Here is a 21392-nt window from a genome sequence, read left to right on the forward strand (position 1 = left end):
AATTTATTCCAGAAACATGCTTGTAATCCAAAGCACTTGTATATCAAAGCGAATTTCCCCATAAGAAATAATGGAAACTCAGATGATTCATTCCACAACCCAAAAATATTCATATAAAAATGATTACAAAACAGTAATCTAATATTAAATAATAAAAAATACAAAATATAAAGAAAAATAAACAAATTAACCTGCACTTACCTTTTAAAACTTTTGTGGCTTGTGTGAGGGAGACAAGAGAGAGAGTTATTGTGTAGGATGATTTTCACTATCACTAATGGAATCACTGCTATCTATCGGCTCAATGGAATCTTTTTCTTTTCGTGCAACTTTAACAAGGAATCTATCCAATGACACTTGCTTTTGCCTCCTTTTGAGGATTTTGTGGAAATGTGACATTGCATTGTCATTATACAGATTCTTCACTCACACTGCTATAGCCTTATTTGGGTGGTGCTTTTCTACAAAATTTTGCACTGTTTCCCACATTTTACACTTCTCTCTAATCTCATTTGAAGTGAGGGATTCCTCCACTTTTTTCTCCTCCTCCTCTGCAGACAAGATCTCCTCCATAACCTCTTGTTGTTGCTCGTGATGCAGATCCATCAGTTCATTGGTGGTCGGCTCCATGGGCTCACTTGTGATCATGTGACGTTCAGTGTCACGTACTACTCGTATTTCAAGAGATGGCTTGTTTATCAAGTTAAAATTTATTAGAAATGTTTGCTCATCTTGCAGAACACTCAGAGAACAAGTTACTCACAATCCAAGGTTTTACTGTGTGTGTGTGTATATATATATATATTTTTTAACCAGACTTATTATAAAATATAAATCTCACATTGTACAAAGATAGGCAACAAACCAATATAAACCAACATATTCAAAGTGTGTGTAAGTATAGTTGTTAAAAACACCACATATGTTAATAAAAGGAGAAAAAGTACATTTTATAACAAACTTACATTTATTAAGAAAAAAGAAAAGATTGGGTTTCTTTATACTTCATCCACCTTACAGTTTTATGAGAAACACCTTCATTTTCCAGGAGGAAATAATATTGAAGATATATTTCTAAATTTTCTCTTAACTCATCATTAAGGGAGGAGAGGATTTTTGTGAGTGATGGGTTGTGAGTTTAAAATCCATTGACCCTTATTTTCTCTATTCAGCAGAGTTAAGTTAAAGTTATCTGTTGCTTGGTGACTTCTCTTTATTCCTCTTTTTGGAACTCTCCCCTGTGTAATAAACATCCTCCCCCACCTAATCTCTATATGATAAGCAGAGCTGATTTAAAGCTTTCTTTACAGAAGCAATTCTGGAACCCATCTTTCTGCCCCGCTTTCAGGATTTTATGAAAATTAGTCTGAAATTCACTTTTTAGTCTGGAATCTGTCTTGCAAACCCATTTCTTATATACAAATATGGATTTAGGATGCAAAGATAAGAAATGGAGAAATAAATATGATATAACACTTTTATGGATGAATATATTATGCTGATAAGTCTGGAAAGATAATTAAGGGGATGTTTTGTGGAGAGCTTTGTATACCTGGTAAAGAGACTGGACATAATCTTATGAGGTTTGGAGAGATAAGAGGGATTTGAGAGAGGGAGAAATGGGCACATTTGCACTTTGGACAGACAACTATTTAAGCTACTGTATAGGAGACCAGATGAACAAGACTGAGGTAGGGGGACCTGTGTGGTAGGCTCCAACAATGACTCGGAGGGGTGATAAATTCTGGAAAAGAAAAGTGGCTGTGGAAATGTAGAAGAGTATTTGAAATGAAATATTTATTTTAACTTTGTGTCATCATAAATAAACGTGCAATTATTATTGAAATATTTCTTATCTCTCCTGCTTTTGATTTCCAGAATTAGACAAATAAGATCATCTATTTCATTGTTTTTGGTTTTCCTATTATTAAAACAGCAGGGAGCAAAATGTGGAGGGGATGCATTTTGACATCTGAATGTATTGCTTAATCTCTAAAACTGGCAAATAGGAATCTCTTCTGAGAAATACAGTTCTTGCTAGTAGCATCTGGCAGTTCATTCTGAAATATGTTTTCCAGGTTGCAAAGGACTTAGGATTTCACTGCAGAGATTTCAAGGGAAAGACTCTGCCCTTGCTACTTTCAATATCATTGTCCCTAAATCAGAACTTTGCATTTAAGATGTTCCATCCATGTTAAATTTCAATTAAACTTTGAAAGCTATTACTACTAATGAGGAGTAAAAGTTAAGGTCTCAAGGTCTGGTTTACAATGCTCCCCAATATCTTTCAACTTCTGCCAGGTCACCACTGATATCTTTTGCTATTTGTTATACCCAAACTCTCCACGTTCTCTCATATCTATATGCATTTGTTCATTCTATTGCCTCTGCCCCAATTCCTCTTCCCCAATTCGTACATTTTGCTGACTCCTTCTCTTTATAAATTCATTTCACAGTTTAACTTCTTTTTGAAATATTTCTTATACCCCAACCATTTCAACCACCTTACAATATCCCCATAAATTGTGCAAAGTTTTCCAAGTCTGTACTTTTTCTATTTGAGAATCTTACAAATTTTAATGCATACATGGTTCACAAACCAGCATACGTAGTTTGCTTAAGATAGACTCAAAAAGAAAGAAGATTATTAGAGCAAAAACTCTTTATGTATACAATCGAAATTAGAGCACTTCCATCTGTTATCCCCAGAAAAAAATATTATAAGCAGTTGATAGAAAATATAATCTTTGAGGTCTCTTTTTCCAGACAGCAATCAGCAACAATTAAGTTAACGAACTGCCTTAAGTCCTTGTTTTCAATATCCATTTCTTTCTCTAATAAACAGATGTATGTAAAATCTTTATTTGGACAAAATATTCTAGTGATAATCTCATTCAGAAAAGCTATAATTGCTTTTTGATACATACTAGAGAATATGCACTAAATCTTCTCTTGAAGGGGCTTAAGGAACTTTTGCTTCTTTAATGTTTAAATAAACAAAAAAAAGTTTTACCTCAGGTGAAATGAATGAATTTCTCCCCACTGGCCTACAAAGGCAGCTACAGGAAAAAAATTGGCCTGGAATATAGTTCCACATAACACAAAGATTCAACAATACAAGGTTCTGAGTTAAGAAGTTACAATACATTTCTTGAAAGAGGAAAAAAGAAAAGTTTTAAACTCTGATAACGTAATCTGAAAATTCCTTGAGAAATACAACATTTTGTAAAGTAGATAGCAGTCCATTGATAATGGAGAAAGAATATGAATTTCAAAAATATGGCTTAATAGACGGTCTTGCTTATGAGTAGTAAATAATGTTTTAAATGCATATACCCATATACTCTCACTGAACCTGTCAAATAACTTTGAACAGCATATGTTAATCAAACCCTTTATAGATAGGGAAAGTGATACCCAACCAGTTTTAGAGACTTTAATATCTCATTTTGCAAATAATCAAAGGAATTAAAGTAAAACACAGATCATCTGAAGTCAAAGAACACATCATGTTACCTTTCCCCCAAATGGCAAGAATTGATAAAATATTCAGAAAAAAATGCTACATATATATAATAAATTCTAAATAGCTGAGAAGACTCTACATTTAAAATTGTAAAGTAATTTTTCTGGTAGGTATTTTTTTCTGTCTCTTTTGGCATGTAGCACAGTTCTGATCTTTAGTGGCATTTCTTTTCTTTACTGTGGTATATTGGTTGCCCAGTTGAATGCAGGAAGCTCTAATGTCACAGAAGTGTTTAACTGTATATAAAAAGAGAATTTTTTTACATATCCGAAAAATATCCATGATTACATCTATTTTCAGCTTCAGTAAATGTTCATACTTTTAACTGTTGACATGTGGTGGAAAATGTAGGGTATATACAAATTGTGAAGTGGGTTAGAGGAGAGACTATTGGATGCAGAAGGAAAGAAGTTTCAGACTGGGCTTTACCTTTTAACTGTGGCCTAAGTGCAGGAGTTCAGAATATTAACAACCTCCTTAAATACTAAATACTTGAATACTAAACAGTTCTCTCTTCTTCCCATCTGCCTTTACCTCTCCATTAGCAATGAAGTGATTTCTCATCTCTGCTGAAAACACAAATACTCTTGGGAATGGAAACTAAGTGTATATACTCCTTCCTAAGGGATTTGAGAAACTGAACTTAGAGAACAGAGGCAGTACAGAGAAAGAGGGGATAGAAAAACAAAACAACACAAAACAAAACAACAGAAAGAAAGAGGAGAAAGAGGAGCAGGAGGATTAAAAGGAAAAGAAGATGACTACAGGGAAAAGACATGCTTACTTTATTTATAGATGTGAGCCTATATTCTCAGTGGGTATCTAGAACATCAGTTTTTGCCAGGAAAGAGAGAAAGAATTTCCAATAGACAGGACTAGGTAAGGAGAGAATAGTTTGATTATAGTATACTGTCCTGCGATCACTGACATTCAAAATAATAGTGAAGGTAATCCTTTTAATCCTTTTAATATTCTTTCCTGGCAAATTAAAAAAATAAATTTTATTTTCTATGAATTATTAATTTGGGTTCATTGATTTAGATTATATCTTTGTAATTTTACTTCCTCCACTATAGCCTGATATTTAGAAGAAATTGTGAACAATAATTAGTTGAATTGATGAATGAAATTTACCACTAAATTCCTTAAACATGAAAGAAGAGCTCCTGTTCTCAAGGAATATTAAACTTTAAATCCACACTTTAAATAAACAAACAAGTATGCAGAATGGATGATTCATAATAAACACATTGTTATGCAATTCTGCATTAGGCAGCACTAATATATGATGCACCTAAGCATTAAAAAACAAAATGAAGAAATAATATATATGCCTAGATTTTATGAAAAAGTAAACATGTAAGTCACTCTTAAAATAAGAATCTAAAATATTCAGGGAAAGCTAGATGTCTTTTTCTAAGTGTTGTGTTAGGTGAAATGCTCTCACTGAAAAGATTGGAAAAGGATAAAGAGTTTCATTTTTATGAATGTGATAATAATCATTAAATTAATTAATGGAACAATTTTACATTACAAACTTAACTTTTATACCATTTTACATCTCACATCTGAAGGTCTTACCTATGAACAAAGCTTAAAGTCTTGGTATTAAATTTTTTTTAATTTGAAATATCTTGTCAGTTTTCAGAAATAAATCTACTGTTTTCCTCAAACAAAACTGGTGTCATCCAAACATAACTGAGTTGAGTTTCTATTTTCCAGCATTAACTGGATGAAAACAATATTTATGCCATTCTATAATGAGCAAATAACTCACGCACTCATTAATTCACTCAGGTAGTTCCTGGGACTTCACTAGAGACATGCATTGTGCTTGGACTGAGGTGTAGAAATATAAATATGGGGACTGTCAGCATTTACAGATCTTACACGCTTGGCTATGGTGCAGCACTTACCTGGGATAAATGATTAAAGCTATATATATGTATAATATGTATATAATTAAAAATCATGAATTGGATCTAGAGTTACTGCCCCTGTACTACATTGTTATGTGAGAAAATCAAGTAATAGACCAGCATATGGGTTATAATTCCATTTTTGAAAAAAACTAACCTTGCAAAGTGTATGTGCATATGTTCTGCTATCTGAAATTTCATAAAAAATTAGGAAAAGCAGATACTCGTTTGTTAAATGTCAGAGTATAATATTGCATGAATGTGTGGAAAATAAAACTCTATCTGTAATTATAATTCAAATTTAGGTATACAAAGATTGAGCAAGCATGTGTCCAAGGACTAGAAGGCAAAATGTGCAAATAAAAAAGATGTTAACTTGAATGGCTTATGCAATTCTTGGTACTCTTCATAGATTTATTGTTATTTATGATAGTTTATTTTATTTATAGATGTGTCATTTTAATAGATTTTAACATAGCAATATCATTACAAATAATCTATATATCTCTCTATATTTCAATATAGATTTCAAACTTAAGTTTAAATACTAAAACAAAATTAAAGACACAAAGCTACAGAAATCAAAACAGTATGGTACTGACACAAAAATAGAAATATAGATCAATGCAAGAGGACAGAAAGTCCAGAGATAAACCCACACACCTATGGTCACCTAATTTAGGACAAAGGAGGCAAGAATTTACAATGGAGTAAAGACAGTCTCTTCAATAAGTAGTGCTAGGAAAACTGGACAGCTACATGTAAAAGAATGAAATTAGAACATTCCCTAACACCACGCATAAAAATAAGCTCAAAATGGATTAAAAACCTAAATGTATGGCCAGATACTATAAAAGTCTCAGAGGAAAACATAGGCAGAACACTCTATGACGTGAATTGCAGCAAGACATGTTTTGATCCATCTCCAAGAGTAATGAAAACAAAAACAGAGATAAACAAATGGGATCTGTTCCCTCATTGAAACTGAACGTTGAATCTATGTCAGATTTTTCCCTGGGTTCCCAGTGACAGAAAAGATGCCCTACTTGTAGTTTGTGTTCAGCCAGTACTTGTCACTGAAGATGACTCCAATACTAAGAAGTGTCCCAGAATTTAGGGCCTTGGGGTGACAGTGTTTGCTTTATTACCTCACTTAACAACTGAAAATCATAAATATTTTGAAAAACACCTCAAAGCTCTACTAGTTTGGTCTTCACAGACCTTCTTGAGAACATAAAAAAGAAAATTCCTATAATTACTATGCCATGGCATTAGGACCGTTGTTCCTCTGATATCCTGGGCACTCTTGAAAACCCACAGTGAATTTTAAAAATCTACTGCAATGTGCTATCCCAGGATATTGTATAATTTAGGGGCAAATTAAATGCCTCTATTATGGTGGTTCACATTTCTCTCCTTTTCACTAGACTAGCAGCCCCTTAATTTATTTCAGTCATTTTATTATTTTTTTTAATTCTTAGGGTTACTCTCAGTGAATAGTACAAGTTGAATTGTGCCTGTTGAATGAATTAACTAAAAATATAATGGAGGGGCTATAAACTCAGTCTGAGAATCTTATACCTAAAATCTCAAATATAGTCAAAAATATTCACACCCCAGGCTATTCAGGAAGGAGTATAATAGATTATCTTCTTAATTCAGACATATTCAAAATAATACCATTAAACAGAAGTTTAATGGAGAATCTTTCTCTAAATATAACATTTTAGAAATAGAAATATTAACAAAAAGTTTCACATGTGTCCATATACTGAATATGTTTTTAACCTTCTTCTTGACATTCAGATCTGAATTTTGAAAGTGAATTAACATACTAGACTCTAATGTATTATTTTTGCTCTTCTTTTAAGTGTGTTCAAGTGTATGTAATGTATATAAACATTTATACAAACATTTATCTACACGTACAATTTTCTCATATAGAATATTTTAACATTTCATATTGAAGAATGATAATTTTTATTTGTATTTATTTTAGATAAAAGTCAAGACATACTACTGTCTAAATGAATCATCTTCTCAGTTGATGCCAAGGGCTAAGGAGTTCTCAGCATCTCATTTTGCTTAATTTGTATATAAAGTCCGTTGTGACTCAATTCTGATGTGCTCTCAGGGCTCAATATCTACTTATTACAAAATTCTCATTCATAAATCAAGGTCACAAGATTGATTAAATTAACTGTTTACTACCCACCACTAAACAACTGCTTAGTTTACAACGATTTCATCTGGTCATCTTAACAAGCAAAGTAATAAGACTAGTCTGTATAATCTTCCCCAAGTATCATATGGGATAATGATTTGCATCCAGTTATTTGTATAAAATTCATATGGAATCATACTTTCCAAAATACAAATCATTTAATTAGGTGGCTTTTGTAGATGCCACATTGATTACCTCTTCATTAAGTTTGTACGTTTTACCTTTTTTTTTTCTGTTTGTTACTATTATATTTTAGAAATATGTTTTGATGAGTACACATTCTTATTATCACAGCTATATCCCAATATAATTTTAGGATGTTCTTCCCTAGCACATCCTTAGGATCATATTTATGTGTAGTTATCCTAGTTTAAAATTTATAATCTGCAGTGTTTTCAGAATTGATAATTTTTTAATATCTAGAGGGGATCTTGAATGATACAAATAGAAAAAATGTGTTTCAGTTGCAGCAAAGATAAATTAACTTCATTTTCTCCTGTTCATTCTGTGAGATTCCAAGGTGATTAGGCAGCGTAATTAGGGTTTCAGTAAAATATTTATATATATACTCATAAATCTTTTAATAACAGTAAATGAAGGAAACTTTAACAGTATATATATATTGCACCTGGATTAGCCTAAGGAAGACTTTGAAGCCTAAATATGACTATCTAAATAGCAACCTAGAAATGGGCAATTATCACGAAGGCTTCCGGCAGTTAGTAATTCTAGGTTACTATGTAAAGCAATATATTTCCATCATACTAAATTTCACACTCAGAGATTAAGAGTTAGAGCAAAGATTCTCAAACCTTAAAGTAGAACATATAGAGTCACCTGGAAGACTATGAAAACATAGATTTCTTTGCAAAGCCCCAACATTTCTGATTCAGTAATTCTCAATGAGGCCAGAAATTTTGCATTTCTAACAAGTTCCCAGATGGTGATGAAGCTGCTGGACCTAGGAAAAATTGAGTTAAAGATGTTCAGTCTCTAGAAAGATATTCAGAACTGGGCATAATTACCTGCAACCACAGCTGATCCCAATGTACCTGAAAGTTACATGTGATAAGGGGTTGGTGAAGATCTTGTCATCAAGTCTCCTATTGCAGCTTTCTTAATCCCAATCACTTCAGAGGCATGGATGAAACAGGTAAATAAAGAGAGACTGCTGACTCAAACTATTTACTTATATAACTTTTTATTCCCCTGATAATATAGGAACATGTTTTGTAACTTCAGAAACAATCATAGTTTGATAGTGCATAGGCATTGAGAACGTAATGTCTGTATTTTGCAAACGTGAATCATATCCATCTTAATTTACAAAGTGGTTTTCAATCTTATCAGAGTCAACTTCCTCTTTTCATAAGAATTAACATTCATTCATGAGCGTTAGAAGAAGTTATTTATGTGTAATATAACTGAGACAGCCTGGGATTTGGGACCCTTTGCTGGGACCTGGGACCCTTTGCTTCAGTGTCGCAATACGTGCACCTGGACACACCTCTCTTTGAGTAACAAAATACAAAGAAACTGTATGGGACCAAAAATAACTGCAGAGTTGGGGCAAATTCTGGACCCCCAAAATACAAAGAGACCAAAAACTCTAACTGCCACTTTTGAAGAGCCTGGAGCGAAAACAGGGGGTCGGGAGCAAAGTTGCAGTACTGAGCATGCCCCCTGCACACACCACCACAAGAGGCAAACCACCTGAGCCACCCTCTGTCCTGACCCTTGGACACATCCCTACCCTCACCCCATAAAAGGAACAAGCTTGCAGCTCCCTGGGGAGTTAGCGAGCGAGGGAAAATGGTGTTTGTTCTTGCTCCCTGCTGCTGCATCAGGAGCCCCAATAAAGCCTCCCCGGAATTTCTTGTCTGGCCTCTAGTCAATTTCTATTGATTGGGAAAGGCCAAGAACCCTGGTCAGTAACATAACTTGCACACAACATAATGTAAACAGTTAAAATAATGCCCTTATTTTAAAATTGATATAGATGGAAAATTATAACAAATTAAGATATATTTTAATACATAAATTTTTAAGCACGTTGAGTCCTAAAACCTAGTGAAGTGACTACAGGCTTGTGCCTATGTGTAGAATACAGTAGTTATAAACGCAGCAACTTCTAAGGAAGACTGTTACAAGTGTGCTGTACTGACAACTCACATCTTGCAAGCAGCACTGGTATCAGGGACATTATTTTATGAAATCTGAACAGTCCCTGATAAAGTTCTGAATGAGACAAATGCTATTTTCCTTAGTTTGCTTTATAGCTGAATGCATTTATTTATTGTAAATTAAAATACTCATGAAATTTACTATGTATTAGACCCTTATGAAAAGCTTTGTTATTCTGCAGAAAGTTATGTAGTTATAGTCTAGTTTTTGGTAATCACATGAGTGAGTGCGTGTGTGCATGTGTGTGTGTGTGTGTGTGTTTCATCTAAATAATCATCTGGTAAGGATTTTAAAGTCATGTTGAATGTGGGACAATACTTCTTTGCTTAGAATGGTCCTGGGCACTGTAGGATGACTCAAGTCATCCTTTTTTTTTTTTTTTTTTTTTTTTGAGAGCAGTGGAGGGATTTAACACTAAGTTGTTACAATATATTATGCAAGATATCCAGATTTCATGAAAAATTATGATACAAGCAAAGAAACAGGAAAGTGTGCCACACACTATATTAGCCATTATAAATGTCCATGAGAAGGACCATATTTTGCGTTTAGTAATAAAGATTTTAAATAAGTTATTTTTTTAACAGAAAATAAACTGCATATATTTAGAGTGTAAAATTTGTCATTCCAATCTCCCAATTCATTTCCCCCCAGTCCTCCCTGCTTTCCCCATTGGGTGTCCATATGTTCGTTCTCTACATCTGTGTCTCTATTTCTGTCTTGCAAAGCGGTTGATTTGTACCATTTTTCTATAGTCCACATATATGTGTTAATATACAATATTTGTTTTTCTCTTTCTGACTCACTTCACTCTGTATGACAGTCTCTAGGTCCATCCGTGTCTCTACAAATGTCCCAGTTTCATTGCTTTTTACAGCTGAGTAATACTCCATTGTATATATGTACCACATCTTCTTTATCCATTCACCTGTTGATGGACATTTAGGTTGCTTCCATGTCCTGGCTATTGTAAATAGTACTGCAGTGAACATTGGAGTGCATGTGTCTTTTTGAATTATGGTGTTCTCTGGGTATATGCCCAGCAGTGGGATTGCTGGGTCATATGGTAACTCTATTTTTAGTTTTGCAAGGAACCTCCATACCATTCTCCATAGTGGCTGTATCACTTTACATTCCCACCAACAGTGCAAGAGCGTTCCCTTTTCTCCACACCCTCTACAGCATTTACTATTTGTAGATTTTCTGATGATGCCCATTCTAACCAGTGTGAGGTGACACCTCATTGTAGTTTTGATTTGCATTTCTCTAATAATTAGTGATGTTGAGCAGCTTTTCATGTGCCTCTTGGCCATCCAGATGTCTTCTTTGGAGAAATGTCTATTTAGGTCTTCTGCCCATTTTTTGATTGGGCTGTTTGTTTTTTTGATATTGAGCTGGATATACTGTTTATATATTTTGGAGATTAATCCTTTGTCTGTTGATTCGTTTGCAAATCTTTTCTCCCATTCTGAGGGTTGTCTTTTCATCTTGCTTATAGTTCCCTTTGCTGTGCAGAAGCCTTGAAGTTTCATTAGGTCCCACTTATTTATTTTAGTTTTTATTTCCATTACTCTGGGGGCTAGATCAAAAAAGATCTTGCTGTGATTTATGTCGAAGGGTTCTCTCACCATCCTTTGATAAACCTACTCATTTTTAAAGAGTTAACTGAAGTGACACTTTCTTTTGGAAGATTTTCCTAACACTCTAATCCAGACCCTGTATTCTTCCTCTAGGCTACATGAAATTTTTCTTGCCATGTAGTAATTTTTTTATACCATAGTGATTCAATATTTTTATAGCTTGTACTCCATTTAAAGTTATTATAAAATAATGGCCATATTTCTCTGTACTATACAATATATCCTTGTTGCTTATTTTATACATAGTAGTTTGTATCTCTTAATTCCATACTCCTATCTTGCTCCTCCTATCTTTCCTTTCCCCACTGGTAAGCACTAGTTTGCTCTGTATATCTGTGAGTCTCTCTGTTTTGTTATATATATTTGTTTTATTTTTTAGACTCCACATATAAGTGATAACATAGTGTTTGTCATTCTGTGACTTATTTCACTAAGCATAATACTTTCTAGGTGCATTTCACCTTGATGCAAATGGCAAAATTTCATTCTTTTTAATGGCTGAGTGACATTCTGTTGTATACATATATACCACATCTTCTTTATCCATTCATCTGTTAGTGGACACTTAGGTTGCTTCCATGTCTAGGTTATTGTAAGTAATGCTGCTATGAGCATTAAGATGCATGTATCTTTTTGAATTAGCGTTTTCACTTTCATTAGATATATGCCCAGGAGTGGAATTGCTGGATAATATGGTAGTTCTATTTTTTAGTTTCTTGAAGAACTTCCATATTATTTTCCACAGTGGCTGTACTAATTTACAACCTCACCAAAAGTGTGCAAGGGTCCCCTTTTCTCCACATCTTTGCCAACATTTGCTATTTGTGATCTCTTTGGTGATAGCCATTCTAACAGGTGTGAGGTAATCTCTCATAGTGGTTTTGATTTTCATTTCTCTGTTAATTATTGATGTTGAGCATCTTTTCATGTGCCTATTGGCCATCTGTATGTCTTCTTTGGAAAAAAAAATGTCTATTCAGGTCTTCTGCCCATTTTTTAATGGGATTGTTTGGAGTCTTTTGATATCGAAATGTATGAGCTGTTTGGATAATATTTTGGTTAATATTTTAGATATTAACCTCTTATCAGTCATATAATTTGCAAATATTTTCTCCCATTCAGTAAGTTGTTTTTTTTGTTTTGTCAGTAGTTTCCTTTGCTGTATAGGAGCTTTTAAGTTTAATTAGGTCCCTTTTGTTACTAGATAGCATTGAAACTATCAGTTTAGAAATCTACCTCACTGACCTAAAACACTTATCTAGATATGAGAGGAACATCTATCTCCAAAATGTAACTAAATATCTGCCATACTGCAGGTGTTTGAAATTTAGTATCGCTTTCTATTGAGTTTTCAAAGAAAGTTCAACTATTTCTCACCAAATTTTCCATTTCAATTAAAATGTTTCAAAATGGTTATAATCCAAATTTCCTGTTATTTTTGTTCTACTGGGGAAAACATTCTGGATATCAAAATGCTAGACTGACCTCCAAACTTGAATTCACTGTGGAAAATCTTGTATTTCATTGTATTTCTCTCTAGATCTATCTTTTTTTTTCCCTAAAAGAGCAAGCAATAGAATCTGCTTCTTTTGTCACTGTTATATGCTATGTTTAGTACTGTGCTCTGCCCTAGTAGGTTAAAAAATGGAACTAAATATATGGGATGCCATTCACTGCAGAACATTATTTTTTGAAAGATACATCCTTTCCTTCATTGAGCATATGTTATGCCCATCTGTGTTCCAAGCACTGGTGCTACAGTGATAAAGGTGAAAATCCCTCCTACAGTAGGTCATGATCTAGTAGAAGAGGCTGGCAGAAAAATCCCCAGCTCTGAGAGAGACAGACATTAGTTGGGACTGAGCATCAAAACAGTGGGTGCTTGAGCTAAAAGTTTGAGTATGGGAAGATATATGCTGCGTAAGGAGAAATGGAGGAAAGAAAGAATGTGCAAACGCCCTGTAAATAGCTTATTGTGGATATATGTGTGAAAGGAACTGTGTCAGGAATGACTGAGAGGTGACCTGAAGACCTCCATGCTCCCTGCTTGGGCTGAACTTTTGTTGAACACTCTAAAATCAAACCGCTGAATAGTTGCTAAGTTGCCAAAATCAAAGAATAATGTTGAGAACTGGACTTTTTCTGGACTAAAGAAAATATACCTTTCCCTCGAAAGGGATAGAATGTGCTCCACAACCCAACTGTAGGTGTAGAGTGAATTTATTCTCCTGTCCAAAGTTTTGGTAAGCAACTTGCGTAAGCCTTCATGAACCTTCTCTCTTTTTTTCCATCTAAACCCTTACCCATTTTCTCTGATGGGACACTATTCGAGGTTCCTTCAGAATCTGTGATCCTCAAATTGCAGGATCTAAGTCACCAAATACACTGCCTTTTTGCCTCTTTATAGTTCACAGTTCTTTTGGTTGACATATGCGAGAGGCTGGTGAGAGGGATGAGTGATAAGACTGGAGAGTTAGCCTAGTGGGTGAGCTACCTAAAGCCCTCTCTACCAGATGAAGGCAAATCTTTGAAAGTATAATATTTAAAGGAAATCTCATTATCATGTTTATGCTTTAGAAAGGTTAGTACTCTGGATTCTGAATTAATTTATGTATCCAATATTGCCCTTTACAGAGGATCTGGCAGTTAATTTACGCATAGTGTTTATATCAATAGATAAAAAAGTCATTCTGTTTGTTTTGTTTTGTTTTTTTCTTTCTTTGGGCCAGGTTGTAGTAGATTAATTGCAAATATGCTTTTAATTCTTCCCTTTTGTATCTATACTCCTTTTAACAGACTTCACAAACCCTCCTAAGAAGAAGAGGAGTCAGTTTCTCCATACCTCAAATCTGAGCTGGCCCTGTCACTTGATTTGGCCAATAGGAAGCAGCAGGAATAGCTGTGTGCTAGTTCCAAGTCTAGGGCTCAAGACTTGCACATTTCTACACTTATTCATGGACCCCACAAGCTTCCCTCCAGCACCATCATCAAATCATATGCTGATGAGTACTGGCTAGCAGGCTGGAATGCTGGACAATGAGATCATATGGAAGAGAGCAAATTTATCCCAGGTAAAGGCATTTGAAACCAGGTATCAATAGCTCTTCCTCAACTTACCAACTGACCACATGCTCCTGAAGAAACCCAGCTGAGGTCAGATGAGTGTAGCACAGATGAAAAGACCTTTCGGCAGATAAATAGACGTGTAAGTATATGAAAATATTTCTTGTTATAAGCCATTGAAATTTGGTAGATATAGAAGGCACCTCATTAAGGCAACGGATAACTTAATATGTAGACACTCCATACTGTTTTACTATGTTACTTTATTTAATGCTATCTACCTTGCAAGGCAAATATTATTATAGTCTGCATTTTTTAGAGTATAAATCTGAGGCTTATACAGTTAATTTTCTTTCCTCATTGCTACTCTACCTCCCTACTGCTAAAGCCCAGAATCTTCTCTGTCAACTGCATGATCTTTTCAAATTCTTCTCTCTTGAGAAAAAAGAATGAAGTCAAGTGTTTTGGTCTACAGTATAACTCATGGAGAATTGAGCTGAATCACAATGAACAAAACATATATCCACTGATTTCAACATTAATGAGTTTTATTCCAAGAAGACCTAAGTTTTCACCAGATAATGCAGTCCCTTGGGCAGAAAATATCATTAATTATGCTTTAAAAAGAATCCTTACCCCTAGAATAGAAACTATGAAAAACAAATAAAAGATCGTTAAAAAGGAGTAGTAATTTCATCAGAATTATTGTTATGGGTATTCTCTCCTCAGCCTATTCAGTTAGCATAATGAATGACCACTGTGATGGAAAAGAGATCTCTCTCCTCTCAATTTATGAGAAAAACAGATTATTTTTAAAATGGTATCAATATTATCATTCCTTTTTCTCAGGCCCAAAATATAAAAGTATGCTATATATTTCCACATTCATAGGAAAAATTTGTTAGCTGCTTAAGCCACATTAATGTTATCTGTTTAAACAATAATGTTATGTTCAACCACTGCTAATTAGTAAATATGATAAACCATCATCAGAGTTAACTTATTAGAGGGAATATATTTACACCTGGTTTATTATTTTTGCATTAATTGAAGCTCGCCAAATATTTACTGCTGTGAACAATTACTTTTTTTTTGCTAATATAATGCTTTTTCAATTTATTAAAAATGACATTCCTGCTTTTCTGCGCTACCCAGAGAGGGAACCCAGAACAACAGCATTGTTCTGGCTCATCTCGTAAGTTAAAGGAAATCTGGATCCCTTGATGTCCAGCAGATAAATGAGAAGGATGTCCTCAAATTCCTTGCAGCAGGAATCCACTTAGGTAGCATCAACCTTGAATACCAAATAGAACAGTACATCTGCAAAACGAAAATGAATGGTATTACCTCATACACCTAAAGAGGACCTGGGAGAAGTTTCTGCTGGCAGCTTGTGCCATTGTTGCCTTTGAAAATGGTGCAAATGTCAGTGTTGTATCCTCCAGGAATACTGGCCAGCAAGCTGTGCTGAAGTTTCTGCTGCCACTGGAACCACTCATATTGTTGCCCGCTTCTCTCCTGGAATCTTCCCTAACGAGATCCAGGTAGCCTACCAGGAGCCACAACTCCCCTTGGTTGCTGATCCAGGGCTGATCTCAGAGGTGTCTTATGTTAACCCACTTACTATCACTGTGTCACACAGACTCTCCTCTGCACTATGTGGACATTGCCATCCCAGAGCAACAACAAGGGAGCTCACATGATACTCAGCTGTGGTGGATGCGGGAGGCAGGAAGTTCTGCACATGCGTGGCACCCTCTCGCGGGAACACCCAGTAGGTCCTAGTCGTTTATCTATTTTATATATAGTAGTGCGTATCTTTTAAGCTAATCTTATTTTTGAGTTAAGGCATTTCTTTTTGGTTTTCTTCATATGTGCTATTTTCGTTTTGTTTTGTTTTGCTATTGCTATGTGTCATACAATCAGGAGTGTATTGATTTCTAAACTTATGAAATCCACAATTAATTTTAAATATCCTTTGATTTATAATGTGCACTTGCCTATCTGTTGTCTTGTTCCTCTTTATATTTTCAGATGTTTTTCTAAAAACTTTGAAGAAGCCCTGTCCATCAAATAATGACTTTTGGTTTTTTTTGGTCTTTATCCAATCAGATATAGTCTCAGTGAAAAAATAACTCACAAGTTCAATGGATCAGGAGTTAGGTTCCACCCAGCTCCAAGCTTCTCAAGTTGGTTTCTTTAGGCGTTCCAGAGAGGATCATTTGGTTATTTTGATTAAATTATACATATGTCTGTATATCAGTCTATTTAGTATCTTCTTATCACCCCCAAATATGAATATATACATAGTTGAGTAAAATTAACTAAGTATATGTGTGTTTATAAATATATAATATATATTATGTTTTATATGTAAAGTTCTGTTTTCATCATATTATATCCCTGGGTAAGAAAACTCTAATGACTTCTAATTGTTTATCAAATCAAATATCAGTTCCTCATGTATCCTTTTCAGAAACATTGTCTTTTCCCCATATGTTCACATTAGAAGTGTTCCCTTTAATTGATATCGAAGGTAGTAAATTAAATCCAACAACTGTTTCTTTAACTGCTTTTTCTGTGCACAATAATGTCCTGAACCAAATACAATTCAGGCCTTCAAGCATCTTTTTTTTTTTCTTTTTTTTGGTATTAGAATGCTAAAATAAGTATTTTAAGAATTATGATACAAGAATAGAATGTATCAGTTTTATTAATATTTTGGGTAGAATTAAATAATTATTTTAAAGGTATTCTCAGAAACAATATATAGTACCCAAAAATCTTATCTGCATGTGATTAGAATAAGAATATAGAGGACCCTGTGGAAAAGAGAGTGAGCTCTGCCATTAAATCCACCTGGTCTGGAATGCTAGATGCATAGTTTAACGTGACCACTCTGGCCAAGAGGCCCTAATGATAGAAATGGGAATATTAATAGTAACTGCCTCATAGAGTTGATGAAGGGATTGAGATAACAGAAGTAATGCACTTAGCAAGTGTTTTGAAAAAAATGTAAGTGGTTGATAAATATTAGCTGTCCTTATTCAAAATTATCAGTATAATTCTCAATAGGTTACTTGTTTCTCTCTGCATTTCTTCACATAGGACTTCACTAAGGACCAGCCTAGAGTATCTGTTTTCCACCCCATACTTTTCCAAGCTGAGCATGATCTTTGAGTCCCAGACACAAATTCCTCCTCCTCCAGAAACTTTTTGCTGAATAGCTCCTTGTCATTGGATTCTCCTAGATTCTATATCCTTATATCCGTTTTCAGCTTGGTGTTGTGCTTTGTTCAGTTCATTTTATAATCAAATCTTTTTTAATTAAAAGTCTTAAGAAAAATTGCATTTCATTCAATCAAAAACTATACAATATTCTTCACAGAGAATGCACTTAATAAAATTTTAGTTTAATACCTACTACAATCAAACCTGAAAGTATCAATAGTGGAGTATATAAGCTATACATTTACCCATTTATAAATAGATAATTCTCAATGTATGCATTTTCTTTTTCATTTTTTCATCTGTGCCATCATATTCCTTAGTGCTGTACAGAATCTTAGTCTAGTAAGAAAAATAGTATTCATATTTCTTACTGGAAATTTTGTTTGGCTGGAACACTGCAGTGAAATGCTGCTCTCAAAAAATAAGGATGAAATTTCATTTAAGCTACCTGAAAATAAATTACAAGTCCAATAATTTTTTTAAAGTTTAGCATACTATGGAGTAAGAACAAAATTGTTTTTACACAAATGCAATTTTAAGGCTATTGGAATGGAAGCAAAATTTGTAGTAGCAAGAAACTCCCAAAGATTAATGTTAGCTCAAGAAGTAAATAGGTTTGGTAAGGGAAGTTTTACTTTTTGTCCAATCTTTAGAGAGATACACCTGTTTTATAGGCTAGTTCCATGGGCAGGCCAAGTTTATATTGATTGAAAATCTGGTTCTTCCTTAGAAAACAGTTTAGTATGATTAATATCACTCCTTTCCTAGAACTATTATATGCCATTTATTACAGAGCACTTTGGATCTAGGTAACTTGAAGAATAGAACAAATTGAGTTGTGTTGTCTTTACCACTAGTTAGATTTCACCTTGATGTCTGTTCAAATCATTCTTGAGTCTGAGTAGGTCTTACAGGCAGTTTTAAGACAAACTGCTTAGCGTTTTTCATTTAACAAAATTAGTTCAAGTTTTTGGATAGGAAAGGTCAAAGACAGTTTGACACCAAAATCAAGATATACCTTAACAAACATCACACTTATCTGCTACAATTATCATTCTAAGCATACTTGCTTGTTTTTATCTACATGCTTTTGTTCATAACTTTAAATCATAAATATACTGCCAGTTTGTCTTTCCTTTCCTAGATCTTTAAAAACTGAATAATAGTATTACAGTAGTTTCATGCTGAGTGATATAGCATGTTGTAAGGGAAACAGTGGCTGCTTGTAGAAAGCATGCTGTGATATATGAATTTTCCTTTTTGAAAGTCAATTATATCAATATGAATTTTATGCATGTGAATTAATATTTCAATTTTTCAGGCAAAATTATTTGTCTACACAATGTCTGTCTACAGCATTATAAAAGTTGAATCTCTTTATGATAGTACTTGAAGTACTTCAAGCTCAAAGGTACCTTTCTACATATCTACACTGGCTTCTAAGAGCATCTAAAATGCCACCATTAAAGTTATGTTATTTATTTATAGGCACATTACCATACAGTCATTCATCTATCAAGCAGTCATTGAATATTTGTATGAACCAGATACAAAGGCATAATATAAAATCCTTGAAATAAAAGTCCTCACTGTTTATTGGAAAATGGACATAAATGGTATAATACATTAAGCTGTAATGAAAGATGTATATCACTATTTAAAATAAAGCATATTGGACCTTCACATAAAATGTATATTTCCTGGGAAATGATATCAGAAAATATTTGGAAGATAATATGAGAAATTAATAGTTAGTAGAATATCATTAAGTTTGTATTATATAATTTTTATAAAGCATGTTTTTCTAAGGTTTGTTGACAGCTATATTGAGATGCGATTTACATGTCATACCATGCAATTAAATGTTTTTAGTATGTTCACAGAGTTGTACGACCATCAGGACAATCATTTAAAATATTCTTATCATCCTGAAAAGGAATTTAATATCCCTGGACACAAGATGGTAGTCCAGTTGTTTAAAAAATATCACTACTGAATGGACTAATATAAGAAACAAATTGACTAGCTGATGAAAATATCAGTATTCAAGATGTATGAAAGATTTGTAGCTCTAAGTGCAGTGAGATCCAATGGCTGTTGCAAAGTGCCATTTACATACACAAAAAGATAATGAAAGGCTCAAGGTGAGTAACAGGCAATTAAAATCAGGGTATGGAATCTGGAGGGTCTCTTTGGAGAGCTCTCATCACCCATTGCAGAAAGATAGGAGAAATCAAAGACCAAGCACAAGACTCAATAGTTAGAGGTTGAACATCAAGGACAGTTAAAGGCTGAACTAAGATGGTCTGTTTTAACAAGGCAAAGGCTTATGTTAGGAAAACCCTGACCTACATGATGCAGACATCTGAGTGGATGCCTGTGAAGATTTTCACTTCCCTGAATTCTCTGAACCTTTTCAACCCGAGTACATAGCTCACTCCTCCCTGTAAGTGATAGCATTTATCTCTTCCATGAAGGAAGAAAATGCAGAGACCTCTCCTCCACAAGACAACACCTGCTCTCCTTAGGACCTGCGCCTCTTCCCCTCTTGTTACTAGGTCTGTAACTAGAATTATGCTACAGCATAACCCAGCATGACATATGCTGAACCTGAGAGTAGAAGGAAAAGTCTAATACTCCAAAGGGAGCTATAAGACCTAACAAGCATATATAACTTTGGATTTTCCACCACTACCCAACCATGTGGACCACCTCGTTTATACACATTAGTCTTCATTATAGTTGGTTCAGGATAAATTGTGCTAATAACAAATGATCCTATAATCTCAGAATCCAATCGATTTACCACAATCACGCAGGTTTATTTGCCACGCATCTACTAAGGGAGAGCTGCCACTCAGCTCCGTGAATTCTCTGTGTGGGACTCAGTCTGACAGAGCAGCCCCAATTGGGGCAATGGTTCTCTTTATAGAGAACATGAAAGAAGTAGGCACTGACTCAAATCTTCATCTTGGAAGCTATTCACATCACTTCTGCTCATGATTCAGTGGTAAAACAAGACTCACAGCCCATTCTGTCACCAGCGGGGCAGGTATTTTAGAATAGGCAGGGAATATTACAAGCACTAATACAATCTGCCATGTCTAGCTATTTATTTATAGTATTCCATGGTATGAATGTATGCTGATTAACTGTTTTCCTACAGATGATTATTTTGGTTGTCTCACATGTTTCATCATCACAATTTATGCTAAAAAAGAACATGTATAAACACATACACTCTTGTTCACATATTATTTTTCAGGTTAGGTTTAAATAATACAAAGAATATAGAATTCTTTGTCAGATGTGAAAATCTTCAGATCAGCCTTTATATATCTCTGCCTTTCTCTCACTTTTTATTTATTTTTTTTTGCTTTTTCTCATTTTTGTAAATAGCTTCATTCTTCCAAAAGTATCTGACAAAAATCCTTCTGAAGAATGCATGATTACACTGATAAGGCAGAGTGAAGAACCACCTTTACCTTTGGTCATTAAAAAATGAACCTAGATCATTTCTGCCAAGGAAAGAGAGGAAGAAGGACAGTCTGCGCTGCTCTGACACTGCATTGCCCACCACTGTTTTATGTCTTTTTTCCTTGCAG

The 21392-nt window shown here is 34.3% G+C and overlaps 1 pseudogene; it reads left to right on the top strand.

Moving 5' to 3' along the window:
• Positions 1-16381, top strand: part of LOC130860739 (40S ribosomal protein SA-like) — a 61571-nt pseudogene extending 45190 nt beyond the window's left edge.
• Positions 16382-21392: the final 5011 nt, after the last annotated feature.

The sequence above is a fragment of the Hippopotamus amphibius genome, chromosome 9 (genome assembly GCF_030028045.1).
Source record: "Hippopotamus amphibius kiboko isolate mHipAmp2 chromosome 9, mHipAmp2.hap2, whole genome shotgun sequence".
NCBI classification, from domain to species: Eukaryota; Metazoa; Chordata; class Mammalia; order Artiodactyla; family Hippopotamidae; genus Hippopotamus; species Hippopotamus amphibius.